The sequence below is a fragment of the Triturus cristatus genome, chromosome 1_2 (assembly GCF_964204655.1).
Source record: "Triturus cristatus chromosome 1_2, aTriCri1.1, whole genome shotgun sequence".
Lineage (NCBI taxonomy): Eukaryota > Metazoa > Chordata > Amphibia > Caudata > Salamandridae > Triturus > Triturus cristatus.
In genome coordinates this window covers 873,036,981-873,054,065 of record NC_140580.1, presented here as the reverse complement: position 1 = coordinate 873,054,065, position 17,085 = coordinate 873,036,981, and the positions used below count along the sequence as shown (strand labels likewise).

The 17,085-nt window shown below is 48.0% G+C and overlaps 1 protein-coding gene across 2 annotated transcripts in view; it reads left to right on the top strand.

Annotated features, from left to right (window-relative positions):
• The window catches only part of LOC146868193 (glutamate receptor U1-like), a 162,138-nt gene that overhangs the window by 15,167 nt on the left and 129,886 nt on the right, over positions 1-17,085 (top strand). For both annotated transcript variants that reach the window (XM_085609240.1, XM_085609246.1), the window contains exon 2: positions 12,057-12,125. The gene's annotated coding sequence lies outside the window, so the exon portion shown is untranslated. The remainder of the gene's footprint in view (positions 1-12,056; positions 12,126-17,085) is intronic.

Below are 17,085 nucleotides of genomic sequence, written 5' to 3'. Positions count from 1 at the left end.
CTGCAGACCCCAGCGAGCTCCAAAACTACCGTCCCATCTCGCTGCTCCCATTTCTCACCAAGGTCCTGGAGAAAGCCATCAACCTCCAACTCACCAAACACCTGAAGAGAAACAACCTGCTGGACCTCTCCCACTCAGGATTCAGAGCCAATCACAGCATAGTGACTGCCCTGATCACCACAACAGATGACATCCGCACCCTACTCAACACAGGAGAATCAGTCGCCTGGATCCTACACAACCTCTCCGCAGCTTTCAGCACCATCTCCCAGCAAACACTCATTGATAGACTGAGCCAGATCGGAATCAGAGACTGCGTGCTCAGAGGGATGGCATCTTTTCTCACGCGGCACACCCAGAAAATCCATCTCCTCCCCATCACCTTTCACCCCAAGCACACCGCCTGTGGAGTCCCCCAAGAATCATCCCTCAGCCCAACCCACTTCAACGTCTACATGACACCGCACACAGACATCATCAGAACCCACAACATCATCTTCTACACCAACGACACACAACTTGTCTTTTCGCTTGCAGCGGACCCCACCACAACAAAGACCAATTTCCACAACTGTATGAAGAATGTCTCGGACTGGATGAAGAGCAACTGCCTGAAGTTCAATACCGACAAAACCAGAGTACTGGTCTACAGCAGGCACACCTACCTCTAGAATGACTTCTGGTGGCCGTCAGAACTCGGACCAACCCCCACTCTGAGAAACCACGCCCGCCACCTCAGCATCATCCTGGAAAGCGAACTCTCCATGAAATTCCAGGTCAACACTGTCTCCTCAGCCTGCTTCCACATTCTCTGCAGGCTCTGCAGCAGCCAGACTGATTCTCAACCTGCCCAAGAGAACCCATATCACCCAGCATTTGAAAGACCTCCGCTGGCTCCCCATCCAGAAAAGATGCCAATTCAAGCTACTTAGCCACGCCTACAAAGCTCTCTATGACCAAGGTGCTGCCTAAATGAACCGCCAACTGAATGTTATCCACCACCCAGGAACCTCCAGTGTGCTCGTCTTGCCTTCACACAGATACTACGTATCCGCCGCTGTCACACCAAAGGGCGCACCTTCTCCCACCTCGCAGCCAAGTCTTAGAACGCCCTTCCCCTCCAACTTCGCACATCACCATCACTGATAGAATTCAGGAAGGGTCTCAAGACCTGGCTCTTCAACTAATTCCCGCAGCAAAGCACCTGGATACCCTTAGGAATGATAATTTGTGCTTTATAAGTACCATTTGATTGATTGGTTGTTTGATTAACCTTTTGAAGCCCACACAGGGATTTTTTTAAACATTGCTGGTCAAAAACGACTGAAAGGATTTATGCCAAACAAAAACAGATCACATAAGTCTGAGCAAAGTTCTACTTTCATGTCAAGTAGACATGAAAGTAGAGGTTTAGGTTGTAGATAGGAGCAAAATTGATTACGAGAAATGAAATGGGAGAAATTTCTTTCTCCCTGCTTAACTTTTTTTTGCAATCAGATCTGCACAAATCCGGACACATCAAAACTTAGCTGACTGAGTAAATAGATTGCCAGGTTTTATGCAAATCCGTCCACGGGATTAAACGTTTTTGGCAGATCAACATGCCTTTTCAATGGAAACACTATCTAAACAATAACTATCGAGCAGAAACAACCAGCGTGATGTATCTATATCTATCTATATCCAGAAATAACTAAATATAAATACATATATGTGTGTATGTATTTATGTATGTACATATACACAGGTTAAGTGACATCATTGTTGCAAATCAGAACTTAAAACTATCCTAAATTCAACAGTTATACACCATTACAGACACAATAGTTTGCAGGTCTATGGACTGGTTTTCACAAGGCAACAAAAGAGAAGCCACCTGATTAAAGCTTTTTATTCAATCAATCAGCATTTGTAAAGCACAGCACTGCCACCCTTAGGGGTAACTTGGCGCTGTGTCCCAGTCGAAGTGCCAGGTGTTGAGTCTCTATCTGAAGTCTGCCATCGAGGGGGCTGTACTTAGCTGGAGGGGAAGGTTGCTCCAGGGCTTGGCAGCGATGTAGGAGAAGGAGTGGCCACCGCTGTGGGTGGTGTGTGCGAGGGCAAGTGAAGAGGATCACAGGTGTCTAGAGGGATGGTGGAAGTTCAGTTGGTGGTTGATGTAGGCAGGTCCTAGGTCATGGAGGGCTTTGCAGGAAGGCATGAGAATCTTGAACTGGCATCTCTTCTGGATGGGAAGCCAGTGATGAAGATGATCGCATTTTATAGCACACACAGCTACTCCAAGGAGTGTCCCGGCGTGAAAGAAGCTAGATAAGAATGTGATAAAGAGGCTTAATCTTGTGGAAAGAGCCATGTTTTAAGTTTCTTCTTAAACAATATGGCATCATTAATGGTCTGCAAATCCAGAGGGAGCAATGCCGTAGTCCAGGCGGCTGGTGATGAGGGCCGGCATGATGGTCTTTCTGGTGTTGGTTGGGATCCATCTGAAGATTTGCAGAGCATGTGGAGCATGTGAAAGCAGGAGGAGGTGAATGCTTTGACTTGTCATTTCATGGTCAGTTGGCTGTCAAGGAAGATGCTGAGGTTGCATTCATGGTCGGTCGGTGTGTTTTAGGTCTGATTTCTGCAGGCCACCAGCTTTGGTCCCAAGCGGAGGTGTCTTTCCCGAAGATCAGAACTTCGGTTTTTTAAGAGTTGAGCAGGAGGAAGTTGTCTCTCATCCATTTGGCTACATTGGCCATGATGTTGCAGAAGTTGGTTTTGGTGGTGGCGAGGTCTTCGGTGAGCTAGAGGATCAGCTGAGTGTCGTCTGTGTAGAGGATTATGTTGAATCCATGGGATCTGATAACATCTGCGAGAGGGGTCATGTAGATGTTGAACAGGGTGAGGCTGAGGGGTGATCCTTGTGGTACGCCGCATATGATCTTTTTTGAGGGTGAAGGGAGGCAGTCAGATGCTCTGTGTGCATCCTGTAAGAAAAGAAGCAATCCTCTTGAGGGCGTCTTGCTGTATGGCTATGTTGTAGAGTCTGTTGATGAGGGTGTTGTGAAAGACGGTGTTGAATGCTGCAGTGAGGTCGAGGAGGATCAGTGCACAGTTTCTCCACGGTCAAAGAGTGTTGTGATGTCATCTTTGGTGGCAATCAGTTCGGTCTCAGTGCTGTGGTTGGCATGGAATCCTGATTGTGACTCATCCAGTAGGTGGTTTTGTTCCAGGAATTAAATGAGCTGCTGATTGATGGCTTTCTTGAGTACTTTCGCTTGGTAGGGGAGCCCAGAGATCGGCCAGTAATTTTTGAGATGCTCAGTTTTGTGTAAATCTGTTTTTTGCTATAAGAGAAAGCATAAGTGCTTACATGAGGTAAATGCATCTTTTTGAGCCTGATTTAACTTACGTTTCCACTGTATGTATCTTCAAGAAATTAGGAATACTAAAACAGCTAATTTTGCTAGATGTGTGCCAATATGCTTATTCCTTCTCTTTATTTTCTACCTGTGCTGCAGAATGTGCAGGAAGGTGTACCTTCCTGCACAGAAACAATCCTAATTGTAATGCAAGCACCCCTGCAGCATGGCAAAAGGGTGCCTATGCTGGAGTTAGGTAGCATCTCAGTAAATATGGCACATTCCTTCTCTCTCCATTTGACAATTTGTCTTGCTGTGTTGAGTCAAATGTTAGAAAATCAGGACCCAGTTCTTTATACTTTTCTGGGAAACTTCAGTGAGAACATGGGATTAAGTGCCACACATGCAAGTGTGGGGCTGGTGATACAAACTGTACTGAACAATTGACAAAAAGAGATGCCATGTCTCCTTAGAGCTTAGTGAAGATGTGCAAAATGTTAGGTTTATTAGCAAAACTGTGTGAAGTTTGTTGAATTGTAAAGTTTATGGGCTCTGTAGATTTTCTCAGGTGGGATTTAAACTTTGCACAGCTCTTTTACTAGTGGAAGAAACTTCAGAAAAAAATGTTTTTGTGCGAGTATTCTACTGCAAAAAGCTGATTTTCCCACTTTTTTCCCCCAAACATCTTATATGTTTCTAGATTATTTATCCATTTCTATTGGGACTTCATTGGCTCAAGAGCTTCATGTAGTTTGCAAGCTTTAAAAGCGACATCACAAACTAGGTAGGAGCAAAATTGCCCAACCTTCAAACCTAGCAAAAGGTTTTATTTCGGGGCTGAACACACATGTATGTGTGTAGTCACATTGTATCTCTGTCTCCTTCACACCAACAAATATCCCTGACTCAGCCCACTTCACTCCATCCACCATTACTTATATAGCTTCTTTCATCTTAGCGGTTACATTTGTTTAAAAAAAACAAATCTTTTTATTAACAAAAGCTCGAGAGACCTAATCATACGGAGACAATATTATGAGTACGATAGTTGCCACATACAGAGAAACAAAGTCAACACATTCTTGGATTAGGCAGGCCCCCTTGTTACCCCTCAGTGTGTTACTATTTTGCCTCCCACAGCCCTATGTATCTTTTCCATGGCATCCATACCCTTTCCCATTTCTTAACACACCCCCTACTCTGTGGAGGTGCCAGCGCCGCCCAGTTTTTGGCAATGTTGCGCTTTGCCACCCCCGCCAACAATGCCAGCCATATACCCATATATCTGGACCAGTCTACATCGCCTTTAATCATTAGGAGAAGCCATTTTGGGTCTAGAGGAACAGGATCCCCCACCACCCCCGACATGACTTCCGTAACCTTCCGCCACAATTTGGAAACCTCGGGACATCCCCATAATATGAGGCCTCTCCTCACCCTCTAATGCACAGCGCGGACAGGGCCCGACCCCAGGAGAATAGGTTAGTATGTGGATAGTAGGTGCGATGAAGAATCTTAAGCTGCACCAGTCTAAATCTAACGTGCATGGCCACTTCTCCAGGGCTCTTAAGCGTCTCCTGCCAGTCCTCATCATCCAGATCCCCCAGGTCACCGGCCCAGGCTTCCCTAAGAGAGATCAAGGAATCCGGGAGGTTTTTAAGCAATTTGCGGTAGGTCGGGAGGTGGGTTTCCCCTGTATGGGGTCCAGCAGTAACCAGTCTTCGAGCTGGGAGTATTCTGGTATGGAAACGGGCAGTGCATGTAGAAGCCGCAGATGCGTGTATCACTGCGAATTGTGCATATCGTACTCTTTCTACAGGTAGTCAAACGTGCAGGGTGAGTCCCCCTTCCATACGTCGCCCAGATATTCAATGCCAATCAAGCGCCAGCCCCTGAGCCCCGACAACACAGCCACCTTCCTGAGAGGATCACCCGTCCAAAGCGGGGTTCTGCTCGTCAACCTCCTGGCCCAGCCCAGTAGTTTATTGGCTTCTCTCCAACATTGGATCACCATTTTTGTATGTTCCGGCCAGTCCGGACCCGTCTGCCAGGAGTACAAAAGGTATTCGCAGTTGCCCTGCGGCATCATTGCCCTATCCACTCTGTAGGCTAGCTCTTCCATCCCTACATAGACCCAGTCGTAAATCACCTCCATCTGGGAGGCCCAATAGTACAACCTTACATCCGGAACTGCAATCCCTCCATCGAAGACTACCCTATGTAGCTTATGTAGGGCAATTCTCGGCGACCCTCCAGCCCACAACAGAGTCCGCACTTCTTATGCTCTGCGCTTTAAAATAGTCTGTGGTATTTGAAAGGGAGTGTTCTGTAGTATTTAAAGAAGCCGCGGTAGCATCAACATCTTGTAGAGAGCCGCCCGTCCGAGTGAGAGGGGAAGCGTGCGCCAGTGACTATCATCGGCGGTTAGACGACTCATTTGAGGCCCTAGGTTTCTCGCCAGAAATTCTTTCTGATCCCTGGTAATGTAAAGCCCCAAGTATTTAAAACCATCCACCACCACCGTGGCCGCGCACCGCTGCAGGACCCTGGGGAAGGGGGGCCCGAGAGAGAAAAGATCACTGACTTTAGCCAGTTAATATTGTATCCTGAATAGCTACCAAGCAACTCAAAAATATGAAGGACCCGCGCTATGGAGTAGTAGGGCCGTGCCAGGTATAGTATAATATAATTGGCGTACAATGAAATACGCTCTTCCCAATCTTCCGGCACCTGCAATCCCCAAATCTCAGGATCTCTCCTGACCCAATGAGCCAGGTGCTCCAACGCCAGGGCAAACAGGAGAGGGCACCCCTGCCGAGTGCCACTCCTCACGCTGCAGGTCCCTGTATAGGAGTCTGACCCAGCTGCAGAAGGATGGGCCAAAGCCCAGCCGCTGAAGGACCATAAATAGATATGGCCATTCAAAACTGTCGAAGGCCATTGAGGCATCCAGCGACATCAACGCCGTCTGCTGAGATACATTACCTCCAGTCATATGCAGCACCCCATATAGCCTCCCCAGGTTGTATCTAGTGCTTCTACCAGGCATAAACTCTGACTGGTCCACATGTACCAGGTCCTTAATTACTGACAGCACCCTGTCTGCTAAGACCTTTGCCAGGACCTTGGCCTTCATGCTGATAAGGGAAATAGTCCTATAAGAACTGCACTGATCAGCCGGCTTACCGTCCTTATAAATCACCATGATCGTGGCTGCCATTTGGTCCGCCGGCAGTCGACCCACCTCCTGCACCTCCAGTAACATGTCTAAGAGCGAGGGGAGTATGGTCATTGCCTGCTTTTTGTAAATTTCTACCGGGAGCCCATTGGGTCTGGGTGCCTTTCCCAACCTAAGCGAACCCAATGCTTTACTCAACTTTTCTACCGTAAGGTCTGCTTCCAGGTCATCATATGCTTCAGGGGGCACCATTGGCAGGTTAAAATCCTTGAGAAATTCGTCACAATCTGTCACCAACCTCGTGTTTACCGGGGCGTGGACGCGCTCAAAGTGCATCGCGAATGCCTCTGCGATGTCAGAACTGGTAGACTGAAGCACTCCCTCTGTGTCTTGGATCCCCACCACCCAGGACCTGTCTCTGTCGCGCCTCTCCAGCCGCGCCAGGAGTTTAAGGGCTTTATCCCCGACATCATATAGGCGGTGCTGGGTGGCTAGCACATATGCCCGTGCCTCACCTTCTGCTAGGGCCCGAAGATCCCTCTGTTTCAGCGCCAATCGGTGACGTGCCTCCGCGCATGATGCCATCTCAGCCTCGCCCTCCATCTGACTAATCTCTTGCTCAATTTGTCTACACTGTAGGTCTCTTCCTTTTTCTGTGCCCCTATTAACGCCTGCTCCAGCCCCCTCAGCACCGTCATGTATGCCTCCCAGAGTGTGATATGCGATTGTACCGTCCCTTGTTTTCCTTAAAGTACAGCGCGGTTGTGGATCTCGCAGGCGCCAAGGATCTATTCGTGGGAAGGCTGCCTTGTCAATAATCGGGCCTTTAAGAGAGACACACACAGGTGCATGATCAGAGATCCCCCTCGCCATGTGATGGGCGTTGGAGAAATCCCCCACCCTGTCCATGTGAGTTAACAGATGGTCCAGTCTAGAGAAGGACCCGTGTCTGGCCGAGTAAAAAGAATAATGCCTCAGTTAAGGGTTGTGAGCCCGCCACAGGTCCACCAGGCCCAGTGCACCGGTGAAGTCTGCAAGGCCATGTTTCCCCTGTGTGCCAGTTCGAGGGCCAGCCCTATCCATTTGCGGGTTCATTACTGCGTTTGTGTCTCCTCCGAGAAGTAAAGTGCCTATGGGGAGGTCAGTTATGAGCGAACTGAGCTGTGGAAGGATCACCGAGTGAAGCCCCGGCGGTACGTAACATGAGCCGAAGACTAACAAGCGTCCCTCCCATTTGCCTGCTGCAGCGGCAAAACACCCAGCAGTATCTGTCCAGGTGTACGTAATCACCAGGGGGACCGCTTTTCGTATTAGTATGCCCACCCTGATGTAAACCCAGAACGTGCTACCATTTTATAGCCAAACCGATCTAGGGCTTTACATCGGCTTCCCCTCAAATGCGATTCCTGAATATGAACGACATCAGGGGAATGCCTCTTAAGGTACTGCATCACTAGCGTGCGCTTAATCTTATTGTCCAGCCCATTCACATTCCAGGACCAAAACTTCATAGTAGCCGGGGCACCCATTGGTAGTGTGTCAAGCTGTTGTCGAGGGAGTCTCCCTGCTCCCCAACCAGATTCTCTGTAACAACCCTCATTATCTGCTGGCTATGTAGATCTCAAGCATTACTTCCCCCCCTGTAAACAAGAACAAACAACAATCCCAACAACCCCCCCCCCTCCCTGTATCCCTGCTTGGTGAGTCCCCAACCTCCCACCACCCAAACATGCAGAGTGCCTGTCGCCCTGAAAAACCCCATAAACCCATTTGTGAGGGGTAGTGATCCAGCCTCCAGCGTGAAGAGAGATCTGTCTACTTACTGGAATTCTCAGCCCCCCAACTACGCCCCGCTAGGCCTATGCATACGAAATTCTCCTGCTGCGTCACTATCTCACTAAACAGATCAAATAACAAACGTATGCAGTCCTTATGTCCCACCAGCAAGAGCCCAAGGTGCAGGCCCCAATGTCCGGGTAGCATCATGAATTCTACACCCTCTATATCAGCAATACCCCCTCAGACAGGGCCGCGTCTCAGCCCACGGAAGGGCGTCTCAATGAATACTCATCTGTCCGCTGTCGTCGGATCTAGCCGCTGGGTGAGCCCCCGGTCCGTCACCGATCGCGTGTGCCCTCCTTTGTGGCTCACTGCGCGCCAGCCCTCCAGCCATTCACTCACCTCTTCCGGCTTGTTGAAGAAGTAGGCTTTTCCGTTGTCCAGGATTTTGAGGCGGGCGGGAAGAGCATCATGTACTTCACGTCCTGTTCTCTAAGGGCACGTTTCACCCCATTGAAGGAGCGTCGTTGGTGTTGTATATGCAGCATGAAGTCTGGAAAGAACCGGATCATAGCATTCTCGTACCTGAGGTCGCCATGCATCCGTGCCGCCTGTAGTATGGCATTTCGATCCATGAAGTTCAGGATCCGGGCGATGGTGGTGCGTGGGGGGCCCCCGGTCTGGGCTTTCCCCCAGCACTCTGTGGGCCCGCTCTATTGAGAAGAACTGCGAAAGACGTTTCGGCTTTAGATGATTCAGAATTAAGTCTTCCAGAAAGAGGTCCACTGCTTGCCCTCCATGCCTTCCAGCACCCCCACCACCCAGATATTGTTGCGCCAGGCCCTTCCTTCTAGGTCCTCGAGCCGGGCGTATATGTCCGCCTGATACTTCGTGAGGGTCATCACCTGCTCTTCCAGGCGTTTCGTTGTGGCTTGGATGCCCCCAATGTCCGCCTCTGCCGTGGCCACCTTGTCGGACATCTTGCGTAAATCAGCCCGCAGGAGATTGACCACTTCCGTAACTGAGTCAAGTTTCGGCTCCAGGGTGCCTTTCAATTCGCAAATTGCCCTCATCATGTCCTTCAGGGTCGGATCAGGGCCCTGCTCACCCCCGTCGTCATGTGAGTCCCTTCCGACCGCTCCATCGTCACGCCCCATGGCTACCGTGTATTTATCGATGTGGTTCGCCTGCCCGGGCCCAGTCCCCTTGGTGCTGCCCATGACGTAGTCCGTGGAGGAAAGGGGTCGGTTCCCACCTAGCTGGGCCAGTTCCACTTTAGCTGGCACTGTCTACGGGAGGGGGGTTCCCGCCCTGGCCTTACCACTGATGTGGGTAGTACTCAGTCCCAATCGTGGCCCGGCCTCCTGAAGGACCTCACTGGTGCCACTGCGCTAAACTGGGGCCCACCACTGCCAGCGGGCGGCTGTTGTCCCCACACTCCACCAGTCTCACAATCGGGCCGCTGCACCGTCAGTCTCAAAGCACTCCCAAGGGCTGAGGCCACGCAGCACCAAAGGCCGCGCTCACATCACCAGTCAAAGGGGGGGGGGGACACGATCCGCACCCCCAGTATGCCTCAGAGCCTCAAAGCCAACTCTACCTCACTGAACAGGCCTCCGCTACAGCGGGCGGGTGGCCCTCGTCACGGAGAATGGCCCAGGGACTACCACACAGCACGGCCGCACCTGCACTGACCTGGGACGGCCGCCTGGATGTATCGTGGTCGGCCTCTCCAGCTCCGCTGGGGCAAGCATCTTCGCCGCGGGACACCGCTGTCGCACTACCAGCCGGGCACGAGCAGCAGTATCTTCTCGCACTCGTGGACGGGTTTACAGCGGCGGCTCCTCCTACCTTCTTTGTCGGGTCACCATCTGGCCGGCCCACTCTTCAATCTTCCGAGTGCTTTGCCGCTCAATCACTGCTGATCACCTCCAGATTCTCGGCGTTATGCTGGCGCTGCCGCCTCTCTGACTGCTCTCCACGCGGAATCAGCTCTCCAAGCCAGGATTATGACGGATGTTTGGGGCAATACTGCTGGTTGCTAGCGCAGCAAACTCAGCCTGCGGCCATCTTCAGCGGCTGCTAGCCACACACCCCCAGCAGTTACATTTCTAAGGAAAAACTGTACGGCTCTAGCACAAGCGCAATCTGCACAATATCTATTCATGTGCTTTGAATATTTTGGCTTGATTTTTGATGAGTTGATTTTTTAGATGTAGAAATAAAGGGAAAATATGCTGCAAATTGCTCCACCTTATAATTGCATCACACTCAAATTCTTGGGAACTAAATAAATTATCAGATAGATCTCATGTCAGGGTCGGACTGGCCGTAGCGGGCACTGGGCAATCCCCTGGTGTGCCGCATGGGTGGGGGCCAGTTTTGGGCCCCTGGGGGCCGTTTTTGTTACAGGGCCATTTTTGCAGCATAGCTGCGAAATCGGCCCTGTAACAAAATTGGGTGCCAGCGTCAACTTACATCTCTTAACGAATATGGGATGGTTTAACAGCTAAGATTAGCAGAACAAAAATTATATCTTTAGGGAGTAACATATAGTAATTAATTTGGAAGCTATGAAAGAATACAGTGGAGTCAGTAAACTCCTATGTCTACCTGGGGTTTCATTTGGATCAATCAATCAGGGTTGGTAAAGCGCAACTACTCACCCTTGAGGGTCTCAAGGCACTGGGGGGGAGTGGCGGTGGCTCCATAGTGTGCCGGGGTCATCGGAAGAGCCAGATCTTCCTGAACGGGAGCAAAATGGGAGATTGCCAGAGGTGGATGGGTAAGGTGTTCCAGGCTTTGGCTGTGAGGTTGGCAAAGGACTTTCTTCCGTTTTAGTCTTGTTGATACAAGGGACGAGGATAGGTGCCCAACACATGCACAATACTAATTTTCACAAAAAACAAAGACCATGACCGTCACGAAAGCATTAAAATAGCTTTCCCAATTTTACGGAGGGCATGCGATCAAGCACCCAATAATAGCTTTTCATGCAAAATTGACTCCTCGATTGGATTACTACTCGATCAGTTTGAATGAAATGCCTTCAGGAAATGTTCTGCCTAAGAGGCTTATTAAAAATATCAAACTACAAACATACAGAGTTATTAATGGGATCTTATTTTCAGCCTAACCAAGAGTATATTGACTCTAATCTAGAGGTAACAATAAAACAAACATGTTTGAGATTGTGCTTGTTATATATCCAATAGAAAAAGTGTAAAGGCTCTTGGAATTCTAAATCAAGTTCTCTTACCTGTAGACTTCAATTTTCAAAATAGTCTCTGCATCATATTGTCTGTCTCTGCCCCATTCTGAGTGATGTCCGTAGCAAATATTTGTTACCTTCTTTCAGGTAGCTATCTTTGCATACTTTAAAAGAGTCTATCACAGCTTACTTTCAGTTACAATTGAATTCCTTTTTCAGGAAACTGACACGATTTCTGGACATAACTTATGATAAACTAAAAGCAAATGACATATCTATTTAGTGTGCAAAAATAATAGCATACAGTTTTATGAGCCGTAAAACGGCACAGCATTTTTTTATTTTGTGTTATTATCCTAATGTAAGATAATCAATAATTGAGTGATATCTAATTTTATCTTCTTCACCTTTTATGTTGTTTAAAATATAGTATATTGTAATGAATGTTTTTTCAATTTTACCAGGTAAAATGTTACTTCGTACTTACTGCAATATGTCATGCACTGTTATCATGAAAGTGCTCAAAAATCGACTTATTTTTCAGGGTTACCACAGCTTTGAAGGAAAACTGATCCCCAAGCTCCACTAAACCGACAGCTGGTCACTAGGAAAGGTAATTATCGCTGTTGCCTTTTTCGTTGTAAGTCAAATGGATGAGTTACCCAGCACCACCCACAGACAGAGGTTGCCTCTGGGGGTTCATGGCAGCAGAAGATGTGTCATCCAACCCAGTTTTATGTGCATTTTGGTTTTTAACCTCTCCCACTGAAAACCTCTCCCACTGAAAATGTCCCAGCGAGCAAAGGGGGGAAATGGGACTGAGTGTGCTGCTCATAGACAACAGAGGACAATTAGAGATTTTTGTTAAGGAACATATAGTCTAGTATAGTATAGCAAAGTATAGTATAGTATAGTATAGTATAGTATAGCAAAGTATAGTATAGTATAGTATAGTATAGTATAGTATAGTATAGTATAGTATAGTATAGTATGCCCAAATGCCCAAAGGCACATTGGTATTGCAAATCACTAAGGAGTTCTGCAACAATGTACAAGATCACAAAATACAGAGGTGACGATAAGGGGTATTTTATTCCTTATAATATTTGGTTGCTTCATCACATTTCCACTAACCCTTTTTTGAAACCTTAGAATCCTGCGTTTTTTTATCCAAGAGCATCTTTTAATACACTTTTATCCTAGCACAGCCTACTTTAGTGTATTATTACAGAACAATAGCCATTTTAGAATTGCAAATGAGTAGTGATACCACAACTAGATTATAATAGGAGAAAGAGATTTCGTTTTTATACAGTTTTATACAGTTATAAAAGGCCACTTTCACCTGTATATTATATAAATATTTGCATGTTGAGTGGTTCTGTGAAGACATACATTCATGAGGCCTTTATGAGATCAAGGAACACTGAGCTGACTTGCAAGATCATTTCCATTTATAATCCGGGGTATTTTATCTCATATAATCTTAGGGTGCTGGCATCCCCAACAGACCTCTTAAATCGTCTCAAGCTTGATGTGAATGGCTTAAAAAAATAGGATTAGATTCACCACGCATGCCTCGCGTGTGATCCCTTCTACTTGAGAGTAAAGTAGTGAAATCAGCAGAACCCTTGATTCTCGGAATTATGTCTGTGTAGTTTTCAAGTTTTGCAGAGTGAATCTCCCAAAATGAACGAAAAAAGGGAAGCATGAGTAGAGCTTCACAGAAGTGGTGAACCATTCCCTCTGCCAGTTATGACTACAAGAGGCAACAGGTGCGCCGCCACAGATGGGTAGCCATCTCCATCTCCTGCTTCAAACCCCTAGCACTTCTCTCAAGCACCAGTGACCTAGCCAGGCCTAAGAGGTAAGTCTACCAGCATTTCCCACTGCTGGATGCTGCGCCTTTGATGGATGGACGCCATGCTTGTCACCGCTAACAGGCAAAGTTTAGGTGAAGTCTTTCAACTATGTCTACCTTAAAGGCACATTCTGACATCAGAACACAACTCTAGTAAGAAAAAGACAATTCTCCTTTTTATAAGCTTATGACAAACTCCCACTTTTTACATGAACCTAAATGAACGTTATTTAAAGATTAGGTAGAAGATTCCACGTTGTAGTTTCACATAACATAGTCATAGCAATGGCATTGAATAGTGTAGCATTGTATATCTCGGAGAGAGAAGGCGCTTTACTGGACGAATGTTAGTTTTGAAAAGTTTGAAAGTACAAAATGTTTGTATGCCTGTATCTATAAGCCTAGCTCACAAAGATTTTGCTGTGACTTACTGTTGATACTTATGGCCAGCTTTTCCTGAATTCCAGGCGTAAACCATAAGTACGCTAGAAGTACTCCATACTTGCCCACCTACTTTGCCCATAGAAATTATGAGTAATCCAGACAAAAGTAAGTTACTTATAATTAAATTAAAATCTGCGAGTCTGGCCCTACCCTACATAAGAGAAAAAACACACATACACATTTGCTATTGTGCCAGTACGTGATATCAGCTGCTACTGTATGGCATGAATGGCTCACACACACACTAGGGGGCAGATTTACAATAACTGGCGCATCCCTGCATATCAGCAGGGATGCGCCAGTTATTGTGCGTCACGGCTCCGCCACCATGGATGCGCCGCAATTACAACGTGGCGCACCATGGGGCAAAAATGGACAGATGCGTGACGCATCTGCTGCCGTAAAGGCGGTGCATTGCTGGAGTTGCGTCACTAGTGCGACGCAGCTCCAGCAAGGCTCGGGGGTGCCCTATCTTTAAAATGCTGCGTCAATCCTTACGCCTGCTTCAAGCAGGCGCAGGGTTTTGACGCAGCATGGCCTTAAAAGTGGCTGCGTGAAATCTTGTTTCACTCAGCCACTTTTAGGAGGCGTTCCTGCGCCGGAACCCCCCCCTGCGCCGGAACGCCTACATGTGGCGCAGGGCTTTACAACGTGACGCATCTCCCAGATGCGTCACGTTGTAAGTACCCCGCACCATGGCGCTGGCTTTGCGCCGCCGCTGCGTCACAAAAGTGACGCAACGGCGGCAAAGACGAGGCGCAAGGGGCTTGTAAATCTGCCCCTAGGTGTGCGGTTCAACAATGACAGCGTGAGCTACAAGGCTTAGTTAAACAGCGTCTCCTCACTCTATAGTTTCCAAGGAGAGACTCAAAAGGATGAAGTGGAGAGTATAAGAGGAGGGGCAGGGAGACAGCCTGTGCTTTGTCAGATAGTAGAGTCAAAAGGATAGAAAGGAACAAAGTACCAAAGGCGAAGGAGGGACGAGAGGGAAAGTGTGGAGAATTGTGGTGAGGGTGAAAGGGAATGGCGGGCTTGAATGGACCAAAAGGATTTCTTTACTGGGTGGGAGGAGGGGAGTCAAAAGCATTATCTGCAACTGAGAAGCCATGAAGTCAAAAGAGAGGGACATGGCACCGAGATGGGGATGAAAAGATGGGGACGGGCAGCTAAAAAGCAATTAAAAAAGCCACAAGGGTTTTCAAGAGGGAGTAACAGGCACAAGTATGTGAGAAGGGTTGCCGCTCCCAGCCAGACTACCTCTGACCCTGACCACGGAAGTACCAAGAAAGGCAATAAAGGCTGAGTGAAAAAGGAAAAACTTACAATTTCTGTAGGGTGTGATAAATCCACAGAAGATTCTACCAGTGATGCCCCGTCCACCATAGGCAGTAAGATATCTCAGTGACTTGAACACTTGCTGCTGAAACATGCAGTCGTCTGCAGTTCACACATTTGAATCCTGGAAAAGTCAACTTAACCTTCCATCAGTCCAAGATCAATACATCGAGTGCCGTTAAATTAGGTAATAAAACCTGATATCTATAACTCTTTGAAATTGTAGAACTGCTTTATAAATTACAAACATTTATGATAGAGATAGAGGAGTGGAGAAAATTACACGTACAATCTATGAGAGGTGTGCCACATCTATTTGTGCTACATTCCTTAATGTCTGGGGCAGCGTTGCAGACATGGTGCACTGTCCGATTCTGCCCTGCACCAAAGCAGAACCGAAGGTGCTCTGCGTCAGGTCTCAACCTCCTCCCCCCCCCCCCCACCCCTCCCTCCACAGTCTTTTCTTTTTTCTCAAATTGTTTTGGAACCCACGTGGTCTAACATGTTGGGAAATGTACAACTACAACGATGCGACTTAAAAGCCACCACTCGAAGCACTTCTCACAGTTGACCTAAATGAGGCATCTATTAAACACCTTTCGATTAAACCCCACTTATGCTGCAAATACCTCCTGCCCTGAATGTACCCAGGCGACGTCCCCACAGCACTGTGGAGGACTGTCAGAGCCGATCACACCCCAGCGCGCGGTACATACTGGCCACTTAACCTGCAGCCTGTCAGACTGTCACATAGCAGCCCTTTATTCATATACTGACATTGCTCCAAGTTAAAAGACAAACATACCGGCCTCTTAATACTCGATGCCACGTACTGCCTTTTACAGCTGGGATCTAAAGATTATTCCTGACTATTATTAACACTTGAGCATTCGCTCTGCATGGCTGTAAAAGTCCCAGAGTACTTAAAAGTGGGAACCAACCTACCTACCTACCTACCTACCTACCTACCTACCTACCTACCTACCTACCTACCTACCTACCTTCCTTCCTTCCTTCCTTCCTTCCTTCCTTCCTTCCTTCCTTCCTTCCTTCCTTCCTTCCTTCCTTCCTTCCTTCCTTCCTTCCTTCCTTCCTTCCTTCCTTCCTTCCTTCCTTCCTTCCGTTCTTACTCTTTTTCTGCTTCCATTCCCTCCTTTCCTCCACTCACACATCCATCCATGTCTCCTGCTTCTTTTACCATTCTGCCTTCCTTTCATGTTTCCTTTGTGACTTCCTTCCTTCCGCCCCTTCTTCCCAACGTCTGTATCCGCCACTTGCTCATTTCCCTTTCATTCATCCCTCCTTTCCATTCCCCTTACCCTCCCTCCAGCCCCACTTCCTTCATCCCTCCCTCTCTCGGCCCTTCCTTGCCTCCACGCTTCCTCCCTCCTTCCTTCCTCTGACCGCGTCCCTCCGTTCTTTCTTCCGCTCTTCAAGGCATTCACACGTAGAGAAATGTCTGCTTCCGAAGACATTCTAGGACAGGGATGCGTCTCTAAAGTTGATAGATAAGGTAGACTGCCTGTCAACACAGTGGCGTAATGAGGCCTTTTGCCACCCATGTGGTCCCAGACTCCCAGCCTTTGCTGTCCTTAAGAGTGTGTGGAGGGGTTCTGGCGAACAAATCCTGCGTTTGACGCCCCTCGCGGCCGCAGGTAAGGAGGGGAGGCCGCCGCCCCCAAAACTCGTGCCGCCCGCTCCCTTGATACGCCGCTGTCTCAACTGTATCCTAAGAGGAAACAGCGTTATTTTGATATTTTTATTGTTGCTTGAAAACTATCTGATGCACAAGGAAGTTCATGTGCTTTCAAAACAAAAATGATTTTTAAACACAGCGCCCCCTACCAAAGTCAACGGCAGGTGCAGCTGCACCAGCTGCACCACCCTAAAGCCAGTCCTGCTCCCAGCAATAGGACAGCACAAGCATTTCCAT